This window comes from Aptenodytes patagonicus, chromosome 3 (genome assembly GCF_965638725.1).
Source record: "Aptenodytes patagonicus chromosome 3, bAptPat1.pri.cur, whole genome shotgun sequence".
In the NCBI taxonomy this organism is placed as follows: domain Eukaryota; kingdom Metazoa; phylum Chordata; class Aves; order Sphenisciformes; family Spheniscidae; genus Aptenodytes; species Aptenodytes patagonicus.
The window spans coordinates 43998056-44017754 of NC_134951.1; the positions used below are offsets into that span (position 1 = coordinate 43998056).

At 44.2% G+C, this 19699-nt stretch overlaps 1 protein-coding gene across 3 annotated transcripts in view; it reads right to left on the minus strand.

Moving 5' to 3' along the window:
• The window catches only part of BACH2 (BACH transcriptional regulator 2), a 196470-nt gene that overhangs the window by 106235 nt on the left and 70536 nt on the right, over positions 1-19699 (minus strand). For all 3 annotated transcript variants that reach the window (XM_076333234.1, XM_076333235.1, XM_076333236.1), the window contains exon 3: positions 871-979. The gene's annotated coding sequence lies outside the window, so the exon portion shown is untranslated. The remainder of the gene's footprint in view (positions 1-870; positions 980-19699) is intronic.

Below are 19699 nucleotides of genomic sequence, written 5' to 3' on the forward strand. Positions count from 1 at the left end.
TCTTATATCATACTTCTCATAACCTGCATCATCAGCCGCAGAAAAATGAAGATAATATAAAAAGAAATAAACTAATTATAAAATTTCAGGTCACAAACATCCCCAAATAGATTATGCTTTCAGAAGGAACTGTATAAATGGCATGATGAGGTTTTCTTGGTGTACATCTTGAAGTTTTCTAAGATGAAGTTATTAACTTTAAGTGCAAACATGTTCTCAGTGCCATACTCAATGCAATTGGCTTTTAACCTGAAATGGGGTCTTTTTCATCGACACATACTCATCACAGAGACAGATGCAGCTGACCAAATTCACCACCATTCACAGCCTACTGAGGTTCCCTAGCCATAGCCACCGCATGTCAGAAGAGACAAACCAGTGCCCTTTTCCAATCAGTTAGGGCAGCTATCCATGGAGTATTTCAAATCGAGTTAGGCAGATCACACCCCATGCCCCTGGAATATCTCCAGAAAACATTTGCCCTAGCAGGGCTACATCGGCATAGCTAAAATGCTGAAGTATGAAAATGTAGGCAGGGATGAACACCCAAAAAACATGTATGCCACAGAGCAAATGGCAAAATAGATCAATAGATATTTTGCCAATTTCTTTTTAGGCTTATATGTAGCTGCCTGTTCTCAGAAGTGTTCAGGTACTGTGCCAGGGAGCTTTAGAGCAAGTCAGCAAAGAGCCTTTAAAGGGCTTTAGCTCTATGCTTCAGACATGGGAGTGCTCGTGTTCCCACATGCATTGCTACTGTCTACTAGATGTTAGAGTAAAACTACGAAATTATAAGGAACAATCAAAACACCTAAAAAATGCCCCAAAACTGAAGAAACCATTTGGTGCTGCTTTTGCAAAAATACTTACTTACAACGCAGTCCTGGAAGTGATTTCCAAGCAAGCCAACTGCTGCTTTAGACAGTTTACTGGATGGTGTGGCTCAGCTCTTTCATACAAGCAGCACCTACAGTTATATCTAGAAAAGGAAATAAAACCAAAATTCTTTGTGAGCAAATACGCAAATAAAGTCGTACTTCTTTTTAAAACCATAACCAGGTTACAACTAGCTTTAGTAGGACTCGATAAAGTTCTCATGCCAAGCTTCATGTGTGCTGCCTGCTTACAGGAACAAGGCGCAGTCAAAGCCTACCTAGGGTGCTGAAGCCGAGAGCGGCTGCGCTTGAGAAAAAAGCCCCATGCTGAGTGTATCAAAGCAGCGAACAAACACGCGCAGCTGTTTTTCTCATCTAGTTCTACTTAAAACGTTTGCAGGAAACGCAAGACGAAATACCGGTGTTAGCGCCAAAAAATGTAGGTGATTTCAGCAAGGCCAGGAATTCCAGGCACCAACTTCTTTCTTCTCTCTCTTGAGTGGGTGTTCACTTGTAAGTTGTAGACATGTTAGCAATTCAACGACTGAGCGAATTAATGTCAACTTAACAGTCATTGTTAGGTTGGGAGGTTATTACTGCTTGTTCTGCTAAAATGACAGGTTAAAATAGGTTTGTATCTGAAAAGTTGCTTTCTATAATACATATTCCCCGGCTTTTCGTACCAAATAATTTTCTTCCACCACGTCAACTCCTATTGTATGAACCATCACTGCCAGCTCCACCACAGCAGCTGGGATAGGCAAGGAGAAACAGCGAGGGGACAGGCGAGGAAGAGAGAGCACTCAGGCCCCATCATTTCTCTTTGGGCTGCCATCTCATTTTTTTTTCCAGGCATTTTATGTCGTTTATGCGAGACTTCTCAACAAAGGAGCATGCTCGCATTCGCAGGACACGTTCTGCTTTTAAAGCAAGCAAGCAAAGGCAAAACCCAAGAGTAAAGAGAGGGCTCTACTTTATCTAGCCACGAGCCTGAGAAACCTGTTTGCTATCAGGCACTACTTGGTGCACGGGATGGAGAGTTGTGATTTCCCAACTTTGCAGGTGATTATTATTAACGGAAAAAACAAATTTTCAAGGTTGAGCTGACTGGTATGGAGGAAAAAACCCATACCACCGCATGTCGAATTTTTGCAGACTCAGATCCATTTTGTACTAGTAAATGAGCTTTTATCCTTCCCTCCTGCGCTTTTTTTTTCTTTTAGGGTAGCTCACAAGCTGCTGACAACTCACACTGTACTAAGAGCTGTTCACACCGCACAAAGTGTTTACCACTCACAACTGATGCTAAAAATTAATTTACAGCACCGCTACAGCAAGCTTTGACAAATTGTCATGTGTTGACACAGTCATAAGTTGTTGGTTAAAAAAAGTAACACTTCCCTCTTCTGCCACCTCATGTTTGAGACCAGGGATGGGCACATTATGCAAAGTTTGAAGGTTTGTAAGCTTCACAAATGTTTGGGCTTCACAAAACAAGCTCGGTTGTGAAAGTTTTTTCTCTTACAGTTAGGCGTGTGTTTATTGCCAAAAAGACTCTAGTAAGAAAAAAAATAAAATCCTTTCCCATCTACCAAGATCTGTGTGTTGTGCAAAACTAGGAGAAAAGGCTGTAAAATAAATAACCTTGCATGATACTTGTTCTAGATAAGATCAGACCAGTGACAAATACCCTGTATCAACTACTCAGAGCTGCAGACACCACCCTCCTACTTTAGAAAGGACGGGAAAAAAAATATAACTGCAAGTAAGAGTTTTAATTGTTCTCAGCTGTCACACAATGTTATCTTAAGTGAACGCATTTATTTCTCGATTCTTCTGTATAGCTCTATATGAAAAAAAAAAAAAACGGCGGCATTTATCAGACAAGGTCCAAGTTGATTTCCGTCTACTCAAGATAGTAAGCGTTAGTCAGCACTCATGCCTACGAGTGGCAGCTCTTAAATTTTAACTCCTCCTCTTCTTCCTTAGGGCAGGATAAATAATCTGTCTGCTTTACACCCTGGAATCAGTAATGGACACAAAGGTGGTCTCAGCTGAAATGAGCAGTGTTTCGGTGGCGATGCTAACTTAAAACGTTAGCCCCACACTAGCCTAAATCCAGGTAAAGAAACAAGGCTGAGGACGGAGAGAACCAAATCAGCAGGAGATAACCACGCCATCCATTTGGTCGAGGTGTCAACAACTTCAAGTTATCTTAGTTTTTCTTGTCTTCTGAGGTTTAAGTTGCTCTGCACTTCTGCAGAGACACCCATGTAAGCTAAGGACCGCCATCCAGCAGCCAAACCAAGCGGCTGGTTGGTTTTACCTCCAGTGTTGTTGATGGTCAGGACAGGAAGACTGCCAATGCAGGAGAGAAGAAAGGGAGTCAGGCTGGGCCCGACCCCAGGCAGAAATCAAAACGCTAGCAATAGTCCAGGGCAGCAAAGCACAGTACTGCAAAATGAGCACTCTCAGCGCCTGCCAAGTGGGTTTCATGAGGAGCGCTTAAAAGCCACCGCTTTATGTTGTGCAGCAGCGACCTGGACTTCCAGTGCTCCAATACCACTCCCTAAGCTCCACCACCTCTCAGAGCACACACCATGCAAGAATGCAGAGGAAATTCGTTCAGGAAATTAACTTGGCAATACAAGGAATTAATTTTCTTTTTTTTTCCCCTAACACTTTTACGAAGAAGAGATGCTTCGAGTGGTTCCTAGGTCCTGAAGGGAGGCAACGTTGTACGTTTGCAGAACCAATCTACCTGCCCCATGCCTGCATCGGTGCAAGACTGATCCATGTAATTTCTCTACAAAACTCAAAACACGTAACATCAACCAAAAAGAGCTCATGCAAAACATTAAGGGGGGATGAAATTTCATACGGGACTCTTTACTTGCTCATGCCTCACACACCCGATACAGAATTTCTTCATCATCTGAGATGTTACTCTGACAAATGACATGTATTACTCTCTGATAGATCTAATGGAAGCGAAGGACATTTACATCATTACAGTCAGGATGGACATTATCTTGTCCTGCTGACTGGAATGATATCATGCATGCTTAATTAACTTAGATTGCTGTACATTTAGAAAAGCACTAAAGTGGCAACTCCTACCTCCCTCCCCCAAAGTAACAAAAATTTATAAATATTTTCAGCGCACCACACGAAATGCATTATTTCACTGGGTTCAGTCCAAGAGGCAATGAGATTGAAATAAAGACGATTCAACTATTAAGTTAAAAACTTCAATTGTGTAACTACACAGAAGGTAACACTAATTTTCCTCCACCTTGGAGGAAAACTAATAAAATCTTAAGTTTTACTGTAAGTTATCTCAACTGCCCAAATATAATCTCTCCTTTGCATTTTTACTTCTTTGCTGTATAGAAGCAAAGGAACTTAAACTCCCCGAGTTCTTTCTTTGGGATGGAAAAAGCCCAAGACATCCCCACTAACCTAGTGAAGAAAACTGTTAGGAAAAAAGTGGGACTTGGGGTTTTCTGGGGTCTTTTTTTTTGAGAAAAAGTATCTATTTACTTGTGACAATTTTTTTTACTGATGGATCCAACCTGTGAGTGTGAAGAGACCACCCACAAACAGAAGGGCCTTTCTTGCCAAGTCCCTTGCGTGAGCTTGTGCCTGCTCTAACCAACGCAGGGCCAGCGCAGGAAGGTTCAACATCGGGGAAAAGCAGACCGAGGATCTCTTGTAGCCTCTCCGCATCACATCTCTCTGCTCTGCCCTACAGGTTTTGGCACGGGGAGGATGGCAGAGTCTTGGCCGATCCCGCAGCTGCACTCCCTCCTGCTGCTATTTGCAGGGCATTAGAAGAAAGCCATAAAGATGACATTTGCCCCAGCAAGCCCTCACCAGGATTTCAAAAGCAAAAGGGAATATGTGAAGCTGTCCTGCTCTCTCAAAGATGCACGCATGTAACCAAAGGGGTAAATATATATATTGAATATATATACTGAATATGCACTGGGTAGCCCCTGCCTGCATGGGATGCAGACTGTGTGAAACGAACTCCCCTGGCTAGAAGTTTAAAAAAAAGGAGGGTTGCAGCTTTCTTATACCCTGGGCACCACTCTTCCAACCAGTGAGGACAGGACGCTAACCCAAACGCTTCAGAGCTGCTGGGGTTTCAGAGGGCCTCTCCTCTCCCAAGGCAAGTGGCACCAGTGACTAACTACACCGTGGGCAATTTTCCTGTCTCTGCTCTACGCCCGTCTTCACGTCGCTGCAAAGGTCACTGTGTCACATCTGTCACACTGAGGTCTGCCACCCACCAGCAAGCAGGGAAGGAGCTTATCTGGACAGTCTGGCAGGACCTCCTGTGAGCATTCGGGGGTGGGGGGAAACCTTGCAGCTTTCCACTTTGGGGGGGGGGGGGTGCGCTTCAAAAACAGTTCCAGTTCTTAAACCTTAAGAAGGGACTGAGATGCTCAAATTGCCTTGAACTGAAAGGATCTCAACCTGCACTAGCCTTTGCACAGCTCAGCAAAGCCCAGGCCCTAAAGAAGCTGTTCCCTTCCCAACTCTCCCTCCCCGGTGCAGGAGGGGGAGCAGCGGGAAGCAGTATCTCTGTAAGCATGAGACAGTGGGAAAAGGCATCAGATCTTTGTCCGTGCCTCTCTGGAGCACACCTTGCACTTCCAGCCCTTTCAAGCAGAAGAAACTGGGCGGCCCTATGAAAAGTTTAATCGTTTGAAAGCCAGCATCCGTGTTGCCCCTTTGCCCCTCCATCAAAAAGGAAGTGCAAGGACCCGTCAGGAGACAGAGTGGGAACTGCCTGCCCCCCACGCACCAGCGTACTCACACACATGCACATGGGCATCCCTCTCCTTTGCTTTACCATTTTTTCTAACCATATACACTAATGTATTTTTCATTACTTTCTTAGCATTACATCTATCGCATGGTGCGTAATGATCAATGCCAGCATTACCTATACCATTAGCACAGAAGCATGTAATTAATTGAACGATTTCTTCTTCCCCAACTTCTCATAGCCAGTTTTGTTAAATAAATCCATCTGACTTCTTGCTTGACTTGTGTCTACTCAGATCACACCTTTACCAAAGCCAGAAGCATTTTGTTTCTAACAAATATATTCCCGTCCTCCCAAATCAAATCTCTACTTGTGGCTGAGACAATGTCATCCAACTTTTACTGTAGTGCAATGCTTCCAAACAAATGAACTTAAAAATTCAGTTAAATGGCAACGCGCAGCTGAAGGGCTCTAGAGTTTTATCTATCACATGGCAAAAATCACTCTTTTTACAGCATTTGTATAAATGACCATAGGATGTTTTTGAGCCACCTCAGGCCGGAAAGGTAACTAGGTAACAAAGAAAATCATGTCAAGTTTTATGAGATCTTTAGCAAAAATGTTTAAATTGGACCACATTGGTTAGTACATTCCAAAATCCTCCTATCTACTCCATGTGGCGTTACTTTGTGTGTGCAACCTGGTTAGAAGTCAGGAGAAACAACCAGCTCGAGAGTTTTTCAGAGACTGGTCTCACCTACAGCACTGCAGCTGGAAACCGTGCTTGACCTTTTGATCCACAGTGATTTCCACAGGAGAAATCACTGCACAAAAGGTACCAGCCAAAGTAGTTCACTAGTAGTGTATGATCCATCTTTTATACCTGCTGATAAAGACAACTCAATGAAAAGATGAACATACTCCCCATGTCCTCTGAGGCAATTCTTCTTTATGGGATGTTCAAGGAGCCACCACCCCCTTTATCAACTCTTTGGTACTTACCCCAAAAGTACAAAAGCATCCCAGTTTCAGGAGTTGTTGGGCCGCAGTGAGGATGTGTTCAAAGCACTGTCTGTTCAGCAATGCTGACGCCAACGTTGGCAATACAAACATTGAAGAGGCACGTGGGTATATGCAAAAATTTCATTCAGCACAAAGCAAAGCAAGACCAGGACACAAGGATCCTAAATTAATCCAGTTCCTGTCTTCCCAATGACTTCCCTCACCATTGGAAAGGCTTTGGTTTGGATTTTAGTCAAGTCTGGTTTACAGTGCTCAACAAACCCAACCCTGCTGGAATGCCTTACTCATTACGCAGCCTTACAAAAATTATTAGCTATGTTACAAGGAATTTCCCTTTGGGGACCAGAAGGGGTGAAGAAAGGGGATGGAGAGTGACAGTTTGTGGTTTCTAATGCAGCAGCAAAAAAATAAATAAGTAAGAGGAATACAGGATATAATGTGTTTACATTTGTCAAAACAAGTTTCCTGGAGACACAGAGGGTTCATGCTGCTGAGCTGTCACTTCTGCTTGAAACTGCTGCCTCATGCTATTGCGAGGTCAGTCACTGACCTACTTTCTGATAGAACTGAATTAATTTGCTACTTCTGTACACAAACCTTTTTTTTTTTAAAGGAATACTCATCAAACCCATAAAAAGCTGCCTTTTATCTAACTTGGAGCTTCAACTGATGCTGTGCAAGGCTACTACATACCCTGGCACGGGGCCCGCTGTGCTTGGCCTGCTTATTCTTTTGGAAAAATCCGTACAGAATATTTTTAATGAGTTGACGCTGCAAATAACATCTTTCCTTTTTGAACTCCCACATTACACTAATACCAGCGATATAACCCGCTACAGACAATAACGGAGGGTAGCACTCGAATATGCTGTGCTTTGTCTAGGCTGCTTCTAAAATAGATGCCTACCACAACAGGATTAGCTCCCCAAATAGACAGATGCATGGCACAATATATTTATAGGATTAAAACACAAAGTTATTAGTAGAAAACAAGATGAGTAGGTGAAACTTATAAACTAAACAGCTATTGATCCGATCATCCCCTGCACAGAGCCAGTTAACAAACATCTGTGCTCACCAGGAGATGGTGGTATGGTAGGAGCACTTAAACTAAAGCATTACACTCAGGAAGTGAAGTGGCAATAGTAGTAGCAAAAGAAGTGCCACCTACTTGCTCTCTTTGCTTAACGGCTACGTGCATATAGCTCTAATGCCACTACACAAATCCTTTCATTAAAATAAAACCATGGTTGGGGGTTCTACAGATCTTCCAAATCCTCGGACCATCAAAATATCAGAAATCAGCTCTTGAAATCATCCTTAGCAATGCCATAATTGAAAGCTTCACTGCTTAGGTGGACTCATCTTTCCAGGTCTCTTGTGGGTAGCTGAACTGCTGTTCGGAAAGAGAAAAGCAGTGTACCGATCTGTGAAAGCAGGGCCATTCTGCATTAAGGCTCCGGACTAACATTTGGAAGATGAGAACCCACCAACTAACACTTGCATCAGACCTCTTCAGCAACTTGGTCTCATACATTCACCTCAACCTCCATCTGCAAAGTGAAGATAAGGATCTTCTCCAAGTGCTTGGCTTGCTGTGGGCGAGACTTGCACTTTCCTTTGCATTTCCCCAGGGTCCAATCTAACAATAGTGGAGGTAGCACAAACCACCATAATACAAGACAGCTATTGGTATCACAACAGATTTATGATCACTCGAGTTCCTGGACTTGATGAGGCTCATGTTGCCAAAGGTAACTACGCCAAACCTAGCACTTGCAACTGCAAGTGCATTTTTGTCAACCTTTTTAGCTTTCATCTGTGCATATTTACAAGCCCTGAATCTGAAGTTCAAATAAATCCAATAATTCACTCAAACCCACCAGGATTTGAAAACATTAGGGAAGTGTCAAGATGTCATTGAGCTTGTTCTGCAGAAAAGAGTGCTTTATAGTTTCAGAAAGAAATAGACAAGGGAGCTATTTAACGAGATGGTGGCATATTGAAACATGGATAGATAAGTAATTAATAGCTACCTTCTCTAAGTGAAAACTTTTCTGAGTGAAAAATCAGTTTATATGAAAAACTACAAGTCAATTGCTGCCATTTTTGGGTGGATAAGAACTGTCACGCACGTTAGCATCTCCATTACCATGAAGGATTCTACTCCTTTAAGCAACTCACAAAGACCTTCACATAAAACAGCATGTGGGAAGCAAGGAACTAACTGAAGGAGACACCAAAGAAATGTTGACGTTCGTAACTAGAATTCTAATGAAAAATGTTATCAGGAAACCATGAAAACGAGAGAGAACTTCTGCCACAAGAAGTCGAAGCTAAGACAACAGGTTCATTTTAGTCCCTTAGGAGCAAGAGTAATTGCACGGTTGTATAGGTGGTGTCATTAGGATACAGAATATTGGCCAAATAACCTCTTTATGTTGGTAGCCCAAAACATTTTCCTATTAAGAAGGTCCAATATTCGACTAGTAGATCACCTAATTCAGAACCCCCTTAACCCTGACGTGCGGGTTTCTTTACCAAATTTCTATACAGCTTCAAGTGGAACATATGGCACCTTAAAGTAAACAAAACAGGAGAGAGGAAAAATAGTCATGCTCCAAGAAATAGGAAGTATAAACCCATTAATTAAGCATTTAATTCTTTTTATCCCTCATGTCTGCCTTCACAGTTTCAAGTCTCTCTCGGCAATCAACCAATTTTGGGATTCACTGCTGTCATGCCAATCGTGGCAGTACTTCAGCTAAAAAGGCACTGTCAAACATAATGAGTTTTCCTTCAGCTTGTACCCACACTGGTGCTGCGTACAGCACACGCGCTGCCTGGTGAGGGAAGGTGGGGGATAGGGCTTCACCTGCCCTAGTTCCCAAGGACTGCAGACCAGTCCCAAGTGGCAAAGGCACAACTGAATCACACTGATGGTTGAGACTACATCCCAGAGAAACCATCTCACACCCTCCTATACAACGTACAAATAGCACCCAATTGGCTTTGAAACATTTTCGAGAACTTTCAGTTGTTTTCTTGTATTTTCTTTCCAACTTTCCTATTTTCTTTTCCAACCTGCACATGCCTCAGATTAAGGCATACTATAAACACGGAAAAATTTCCCAGCATTACACTGTTACAGCCCAACCTCGCCCTCGAATCCATGGACACCATTCCCTGTCCTTCACCAGGGATGCTGCACACAGAGCATGGGGAAGGACAGGGCAGAGGGATTCCCCACTGGGAAGGAGAACATGCATCTTTCTCATTGGTATTTCTGTTTCTAACAGTTCATTTTCACACTGGTCCTACTGAAATTGGTGTTGGCAGAGACCAAATAGTAGGCCAGGGCTTATAAGACTTTGCAACATATAGTGATAGTCACCGACTCGATGAGCTGTGCATTTGTGTCTGCTGACTCAGGCAAAGAAGGCAGCACTGATGTCCTGACCGTAAACTGCATTTACAATGCACGTTTGGCTGCCTCACCTGAATTATCCCTGCTTTATCCATCCCTGGTAAGCTCTGGCCTGGCAGCCGATGCTCCTGAGCAGCTGATGGCAGCAGCCATCTGAAACCAGTAAATCAGGCTGCCGGCTCCCTGGGCAGAGGCTGTCACCACGCATTCACCCAGCACGTAGCACAGCGGGGCCCCGACCTATTCGGCCTCTGGGCATCACTGCAACATAAATGACGATAACCCAAATACCAAAGAAGGGCAAATATTCAGTCCTGGAACAACAGCGTGCTTTACAGCGAACGCCTTGTGGCCCAGAGCTCGAAATAGAAATTTATGTGACAAAAACTTCACGGCGTGAAGTCTGCATCAAAAAACCAGCAAGCTGCACTGTTTGGCATCTCGATGTCCAACCCTCGTGAAGACCAAATAGCTCAAATACAAATCTGTAGTATCACTCTCCGAGTAAAAGCTATTTTAAACTAATTTTGGCAGCCGCTAAGAGTCGTAACCAGGATGCCAGCTGTATGGTTTCTTGCCTCCTCCTCCTGGCTCCAGCTGGCCAGCAGCAGCAAGGGGACAGCCGTCTCCTCTGCTAGGGAAGCTCTGACGCCTCCACCTTCCTTCAGACCAAGCATGCTGGGTTCCTGCAGTGAGGAGAGCCTGCCTTTGCCGCTCCAAGGACAGCTAAAGAGTATCACAAATAAATTTCAGAATCTTCAAAGTTTTAAAAGTTCCCTTTCCATAAAACAAGCCTTAGACAGAGAATACCCGATAATGAGCTGCAAAGTCCTTTTTTATAGGCACTCACTTGAGATGACCCACATAACTCATCCACTTTGCCACTTAACATTTCCAAACTTACGGCAGTATAAAAGCTTTTACAACCATGCATGATCATGTCACTTTTTTTGCTTTATGTATAAAAGCACATAGTGTATTTTTTCATTTTTCAGCAAAAATGAACATCTCCACACAAATATGTGGACTGTGATACCCATTTACAAATGCCTGAACATCTAACAGTTGCTGATCCTGGTCACTTCTGCGCTCCTCTCTACCTTTGCCACCAGCCTCCCCTGAAACACCTGAGCACGTTTCAGCTTTCCAAACACCATCCGACCCAGAACTGCGGCTGGAGCACAACTTGCCATTTAGCAGCGATTCCTTTCCCTGGGTCCCCAGGCAGCACAAAGCTCCCATCCCGGTTTCCTACCTGGGAATGCATGATGGGAGGGCAAGATTAAGCCTCATGACCACACAGCACGTGCTACAATGCATTGAACTAAATATAATAAAATATAAATCAAAATAAGGAAAGGTCCACAATAAGTAAATTCCATTTTTACAATGCACACTGCAGGAACATACGTATCTGCAGAAGGGATTAGTGTACTGCATCTGTGTTAGATGGAGGGAGGGGGAGAGGTCAAGTCAGGAAATTTGAGAAGCAAAAGCAGGAATATCTGACATGGAGACGGCACTGAAGAAAGGGGGAGGGAATTTTTTTGCACAACCACGTCAAGGCCTGCAGGGACAGGAACATGCAGGGGAAGCGGTGGGGGTGGGAAGGGATGCTGTTCAAATGGCATTGCTGGCAGAGCGTGAGGTCAGTCAAAGGAGGGCATGTCATTTCTGCAGAAAACCCTGCCTGAATTATCCTACTGGGCAAGAATGATCATCCTCACAGAAAGAGTGCAACGCACAGGCTCGGTCAACTTAAGCGACCCAAGACTTGGGCTATGGAAAAACAAACCCCAGGAAGCAAGGCCGCCCCTGACAAACTGGACACAGATAGAGTTCAGCTGCTGAAACACATAACCGGAGTGGCGTAGTATTAGAACGTATTTTTATGCTTACTAAGACAACAACAAACCAAAGCCTGAAGCTGTATTTTGGGCATGCTAGTTCAAACTATCTTTAGACAAGGAAAAGTGTGTGCGTACAGATGTTCCAGCAAGCATGGAGAGCAGAGAGCTGGAAAAAGTGCTCGCTCACTTCCGAGCCTTATAAAAAACACCTGTTGTAAGTAAGGGTGGGAATAAATACACCAGGCAATGCTGAAACAAAATTTTAAAAAAGCAGGCAAGAAGCCAGTAGTTGGTCAGGGACCGGTGAGGTTTAACGGCTGCATACCTCCCCCAGCTTCGCTTCTGCCTTTTCAGGTGTTACCCGCTCCTGTGGTCCCCCCCTACGTTTTACTCCTCCTGCCAGCTCTTTCATCCAGCTTTCTAACTATCTCACTTTCACAGATGCTCTCTTGGAAGCATGATTGAAGCTATAAATTCACGTCTACACATCTGTAACAAAAACAGTTTTTCTAAAAGCTATTCTTCTTCCCTGTCGATGGTGACACAAATGATATAGAGTCACTGGCAATTCAGGGGTCTCGCTGCAGCTTTAAACACCGACCAAGACAGAAAGCAATGCTGTCTCACAAGGAAAACAGCAATAATGGAACTTTTTTTAAAGAGAGAGAGAGAGAGAGAGAGAGATGAAGCTGTTATTCTTGGAATCATTTCTATTTGTGAAGAACTGAAAAATACAAGAAGTGGCCTCAAAGCTCTTGTTCCATGGAGCAACTATTATTTTTTAAAGTAAAACATAATTATCACCTCCCTCCAGAAAAAACCTGAGAGTCCATCAGTGCGAGGACAGATCTAATTTACCATGATCACTGCTCAGCTTGCAGTAGTAGAAAGATGAGGGCAGCAACCACATGAAGTACAATTTAGACCTCCCTTGAAAAAAACCTATATAAATAGGACATAGAAGATTAGGATGCTTCCATGTTAGGTTATGACTGAGCCCTGCTTTTAGCCAAAAAACCCTAACGTGGTGTGGCAAAGAGCTGAGCTAAACTTCAGGCACAGCAGGCCCTGCACCTGGGGGGCTTTCTGCCACAGGGATGGACACCCCTGCTGCAGCCCATGGACCTGAGCTCCAGGCACAGCAAGAAGAGCGTCCCCGCATACATCCTGCGCACATCTAGATGTGTTTTTCCTTGCCCTCCCCGGATGTAAGGAAATCCTTGGTGCCATGATCAAAGCAAGCAATGCTTGCAAGGGCTCTAAAGGTGACCCGAGCGTACTAATGGTACAAAAGACCCTGCTCATCTCACAACCTCCAAATCTTTCTTAATCCCAAGCCAACAGCAAAGCAGAAACTCCAAAGCTTGTGCTTTGGGCATGATGCAGAAGCAACCGCTCTTGCAAGCAGTGCTTGTACAAGACAACTGTGATTTGCATGGAGGCGCATCTCCTTTGGGCTCAGCTTGATTTGCCTTTATGGCAAATAAATTAACCGTGGGCAACCATTGGGTTAATATTGGCATGGCAAATTCCATGCATGGAGACATGGGAGAAAGAGCACAGCTTTGGGTAATGGAGACAGGCCACCAGCCTGGTGGCGGCAGGGTGACGGGGGAACCAGATAAAGGGGAACAAAAAAGCACCAACAGGAGCAAAGAGAGATAACAAAGAGACTGATTAAAAAAAAAAAAAAAACAACAAAGGAGGGAAGCTTGGCAGACAGGGACAGTGCTTGCAGAGGAAGCTCTACACGGTATATATAAAACAAGGGCAGGGAAGCAGGAGCAGAGTTTAGCACTGGACCTGGAAGGTTCTGGTCCACCCTGGCGAGCGCCTCTGCCTCCAGGAGAGCCCAGGAGCTTTCCTAAGCTCCTCTCCTCTACGTGCACCCAGCACAAGAAAGCTCTGCTTGCAATGGGCGTGCAGTGCCACTGCTACCGCAGCGTGACAGCCAGCAGCTTCCCAACACGTTAAGAGGACGCCTGTAATTCTAGTGTTGCAATGGTATTTGCCATGAATTTTGTTAAGATTTTCATATTTAGCAAAGTCATTACTGTTTTTATTGAAATTCACAGACACACACAGTGCTTAGAGAGAGAGATGGGGAAAAATAGAAGCTGAATTGAAAGTTCAGCTTCTTTCAACTAAATTTGTTAGTAGGTTCATCATCATTTTTTGATAGAATAATCTTTCCATGATGAATTATTTCCACTGGAAAAAATAGGAGACCAACAAATTGCTGGATATAATTTGTGCTTTAAATAATAAAGCAATTAATGGCATTTTAGCAGGAACACATTCTTCTCTCCAGAAATAAAATCCCTATTTCATCTCATCTGAATTGCTTGGTCAGCTTCAAATGAGTGCAATATAAATCTCCTTCCCATACTGCTTCTGTTATCTATGATAAAGGGAAGAGACAGAAGGTAATCCTGTGTTCTGTATTCACTGACACATCATTTTCATGCTACACTACACTGTAATTTATTTCTAATGGGATAAACCTCTTGTAGTCTTCCTGCATTGTTCAGCCACACACACATCCCCAACCGGTACCAAGACTGAGAGACTGGCAGGTGCAACATCCAGGGACCGCGCTCAGTGGAATCAGGATGTCTGCTGCACATTTCAGCAGTGCTACAGCTGTGAAAATAAACAGCTAGACTGTATAATTAAGGTATGCTTTTGTTCCTTCCCACCCACTGCCTCCTGGAAGCAAGGCAGTCAAAGAGTATGACACTTTTCAGTACTTCTTGTAATTGCCAACTAAACTTTTAATTTTGCATCTAATCAGTCTGAGACAATCCAAAAAGACATGGGGAGCTGAAAGAGATTAAAGGACATGGAAGCCAAATGAAACTGGAAAGTCCTTACAGTCTTAGCCATAACAGAGATACCACTTCATACGAAGGAAAATATCTTTAAAGCTCTTTCTGCTGTCCTGATCAAGAAGAATGCAAGAAATAAGTAAACCAACATATGAAAATCAAGGTGGGGCTCTGAAGCGCTGCATGTATTATTATTATTTAAAAACATTTTCCACAGGATATAAGAGAAGAAGAAAAAACCCTAAGCTTTAGGTTTATAAAAGCTTTCTTCAAATTAAAAAAGTCTGGACTTTGGGCCAAACTGAGCATCCAGTTATTCTTGATGCAATCCTGAAATGGCTAGGTGCAAACTAGAAAGCTACCTATGATGTTCCTGCAGAAATTAATATATTTTTAGAAAACATCCACGTTTATTTGTAAAACATTTTTCTCTGTTAAAATATGCAAGACTACCACAGAATACTTAATCTGCTGCCAGTTAATAAAGAGTATTATCAAGCACCACAACTTAAAGGGACAAGAATCTCAGTACTACTTACTATGCCTTTCACACCCACCTCTACTTCAGCTGATCACTACACTCACATACAGAGTACACCTTACAAAGTAAAATATTATCTAATTAGCTGTCTACTACTTATCTAGCTACTTCTACGGCCCCATCACTCCAGCAGTTTACAACAGGATTAATCTCATCTGATTCAGACGCAAGGTAGAAACTTGCAGCCAAGACAGCCATCTCTCCAGATTTCCTTTACCGTCGATGCAAAGTGACAGTCCCTTCCAGGGCACATGTCACAGCAGTTCAGGTAACCATCTTCGAGGAGGTGAATGAACCCCTTTGCTGCCTACAGAAGGGACTAGAGCTCCGCTGCGGCCATCTGCACCCAGACAAACCCCTGCTCTAGCGGGGCTGGCAGCAGGAGAGCTGGGTCTGGTCTCCTGGGCCAAGGTCGCTTGCGGCAGCGTTTCAGCAGCTTTGCAATCTCCAGCTGGACTGGGGTCCTCAGTGCACCCCAAGCCCCTGGGTAGGATGGTGACAGCAACAGCAAGTCTGCAGAGAAAGGGCAGAAGAAATCTAACGTCGGGCACCAGCAGTGGGGTTGCAGCTGCTTTATACTGCCTCTCGTTGCAGACTATGAATCTGCCCTGTTAGCCCTGGTTTACCAACAGTTCACGCTTCAAAAATTTGACAAAATACCCCAAAGGCTAACTCCTGCTGAACTCCATCCCTGCTGCCACGACCAATTTGTATTTCGGCTTTGTTCTAGGGACGTATCTGCAACCACTTATGCGAAGAGCCCAAATGACTTGATTCAGCCTAGCTAGGCAGGCAGCGCTGCTCACGTTCGCGTTGGGTCATGGGGGAAGAGAAGCAGTCTCAAGAAGGCTGGCTACCAGTTTAACAGGGTTTCCAGCTGAGATCCTGCAAGTGAAGCTCCCTGCAGAAACCGCTGAGCAGCCTCGCCAGATGCTACTGTGGCCCTGCGGAGCGCCAGCTGCGGAAGCCCTCGGGCATCTGGAGCTGCCCCCAGCAAGCCCCCAGCTCTCACAACTGGCCTCTGCTGCATCCTAGCCTACCTACGGGGTTTGGTGCCAACCCATATTCTGTCGTCTGCTGATTTTGAAATTTCAAATACAGCAGGTCCTGTGTTCATTTAGGCTCTTCTCATCCAAAACTACCTCTTAAATGCAATCCAGATGAGCTCCTTGGCGCGGATAGCACACGCAGCGGCTGCCCTCGCTGTCTGCAGCCCCATTTAGCAGACTGTTTTCAAAAGGGAGCAGAATCATTTTAGATAGACTGCCTTTCACTGTGGTTGGAAAGGGGCTCCTTGATCACGCTCCCAAGCTCAGACCCTGGTTTCTGAGCATCTCTGGAGAGGGAGGGCAGCATAACTCACACCACCAACAATGCAGGAAAATGCTGTGCCTTTACTTAGCTGCTTGTGATGCTTATCGGTTCTTGCAGGGAAAATGCATGACTGACTTAGCTCTTGGCTGGCAAATATGTGAGTGTACTTTGTCATCCGGTAGCTCTAGACACGAAGGATGGTGTCACGTGAAGCGCACACATCTATCCACACCTACTGCCAAGGCTCACCCTGCTGCAGGGGGGTTCTGCTGCACAGAAGAAGGCAGGCAGAAAGCAAACCCTCCAAAGCGATGCTCAGTCACAGGCTTTTCGTTACCAGGAGCCGCAGTTATCTTACAAGGCTACCGAGAAAGACTGCTGGAGGAAGAACCAAAAGCGCTAAAGCTGGCTAGCTGGGAAGGTCGTGGTAAATGGTAATAAATGCCCTTGAGGCATGTGCAAGTAAAACAGCAAGATTAAGTCCAGGAGGAAGACGTTGGGATTCTCACTGGGAACAACTCCACAGCAGAAAGCTTGGGTTTGGGTGCTGGAACCGCCTCCCCAGGCACGGGGCTGGGATCTTCTCGCCTTGACTTTTTACAACTAGGCTGGATGAGAAATAATAGGAGGTTGGCAGGGAGAGTGTGAGCAGATGATCAAATAAGCCTTTTCTGCCTTAACTTTCTAACTCTCTGAAAAATCAGCTTCTCATCCAACAGGCTGATGACACTGCCACTAGGAATAAAAATGATGGCTGTTTGTACCCAAGTGTAGATGTCAAAAGAGGAGCAGCAGAGGTGAGGTAGCACAACTGGCCTAGCAAGAGGGGTGCAAACTACTTCAACCCTGATGCACAAGAAGGTGCTAAGCTGCGGTGATAAAAGCAGGGAGAATGAACAGGGTCTGATAACTTTTCTATGAAAGCAGAGTTTGCATAAAGGAAACGAGTTATAAAGAACAAACAACTGAAGTGCTATTTGTACAAATGAAGAAAGGATAAAAAAGGAGCGTGGGATGTTATCTTTGTCCCCACATTTTACAAAGTGGTCTAAAACTCAGTAACAAACTTTTTTTTACTGTAGCAACTGCTGTCATCTAAAACACCAAATGAAAAAAACGCAAAACTGTATTAAGTCAAACATGCAAGCACCCATAAATGAGGAAGGTAAGGGCTAGTGTTCACCTCTGAAGACGATCTGTAGCTACAGTTGCATCATCTTAGGTCAGTTTTAAATAAAGCTACAAGCAACTTCTTCACTCCCACCACAGTGTGTGAAACACGTGCTTTTTTCCTATTTCCACAGCAGCTTGCTTCACCTACTAGCCCCCGCAGATGGCTGTGAAACCAGAAAAAGAAGTGTACTGTCCACTGTTCCTAATTAAAATCCCATAGTCTTGTGGTCAGAGAGCTCTGGAGAACCGGCAGGGCCGCGTGATTTGCTTGAGGTCAGACAGAAAAAGCATGCTAGACCAGAGATGACGGATCTTTTGGCTCGTGTGCGCAATGCAGCACTCCGCAGCCAGGGCCAGAAAAGCAGTCACCGGGAAGCTCCGGTTCCTCTCAGTAACCTAACCTTAAATAGTCTAAATTTGCAAAGGAGAAAACACCGCCTAAGTCCCACCCCCCCTCAAGTGAACCAAGAGTAACTTTTTCCCCAAAAGCCTTCTTGCACCCACAGATGTTGCTCTGGAAGCCAACGCGGCTCCGCCGTCTGTGCTGATCTTTAGCCGCTCTCCACAGTTCTTCTGTATCACTGAGTGCCAGTAAACATTCACACTCCAAGTAATATCTGGTCTGACCATTTGCGTGTTCCTCCAGCTGCTCAAGAGCCCATCTGCTCGGACAGGCTTGCTGGCTTCACACTCAGCACACGACCCAGGTTTTTCCATCACTTACCCTGGAGAACTTGGGGGACACACTGGTGACAAAGTGACAGATCTTTGCATTTGTGACAAACTCGCTCCGTCTGTTACCTAGTATTTTCCCCAGGTATTTACTTCTGGAGGCATGAGGCGTCTGTGCCTCTGGTGAGTTTCCAACATTCACATCCACATGTTAAAATGGAAATAACATCTGAGTGGAAGACTCCTAGTTTGGTCTTTACATTTGTATTTTCAATGACTAGTTTTGTTTAAGTTAGTAAACGCAGCTGTTGCCTTGCCAGTTGGTGACATTTCCTTTTGGACTTCCCCGCTGGTTGGTGTGTTTCTGCCAAGACATGTAAATTGACTCATTCCTTGTATTCCTTTGCCTTTTTATATAATGCTTCAGTTGGGATTTGCTGAAGGTCTCCTGAGATTCGTTTTCCTCAGTAATTATTAGCCCTGCGATGCTAGACAGTCCTTTACTCACATGTTTTCTGAATTGTCACTTAAGCATCCCATGCTCAGGATGCTGGATCTAACTGATGTAACACTTCACTATATTATATCTAGCTGTACTTTTTCTCATGGTGACTTGGTCATGTCAACATCAAGTCAACAGCAACTGTAAAGAGGTGACAGAATGTATGTCTGTTTTACACCAGCGTTATCCACAATGAACCATTCACTCAGCTCTCCACTTACTTCAATGGTTCAAGCTTGTCAAGACTTCGCAATTATTATAAATACATACCTGAAAAGAGTAGATTAATCTCCTGAAAAAGGTAATAAAAATATCCTCCCCCCTCCCCAAGAACCCCAAACAACCAACTGCATCAGATTGGCAGGTAATCTGCCTCAAGCCAGGGAGAGGGAGAGGCTATCCAAAAATCTGGCCATTCCTTTATCTCCTGAATTGAAATGGCTGAGCTGAAGCTATAAGAGAAAAAAATTAGAATCTCTGTTTTGGGGTTGATTTTTTTTTTCATTTTTCATGACTGTACCACTGAAAGGAACAGAACTTCTCTTCAACTGTTGCAATCGCTTACATCACCTTTCTAGGATACTTTAACTGGAATGCAATTTCTCCATCAGTCATTATTTTTTTTTTCATATTCCCGTATTTCTTGAAGAACTCAGCAACTATTCATTCAATCATTTTTTCAGCAATGGTCTCTACCTGCAGCTTCTCCAAATTTTG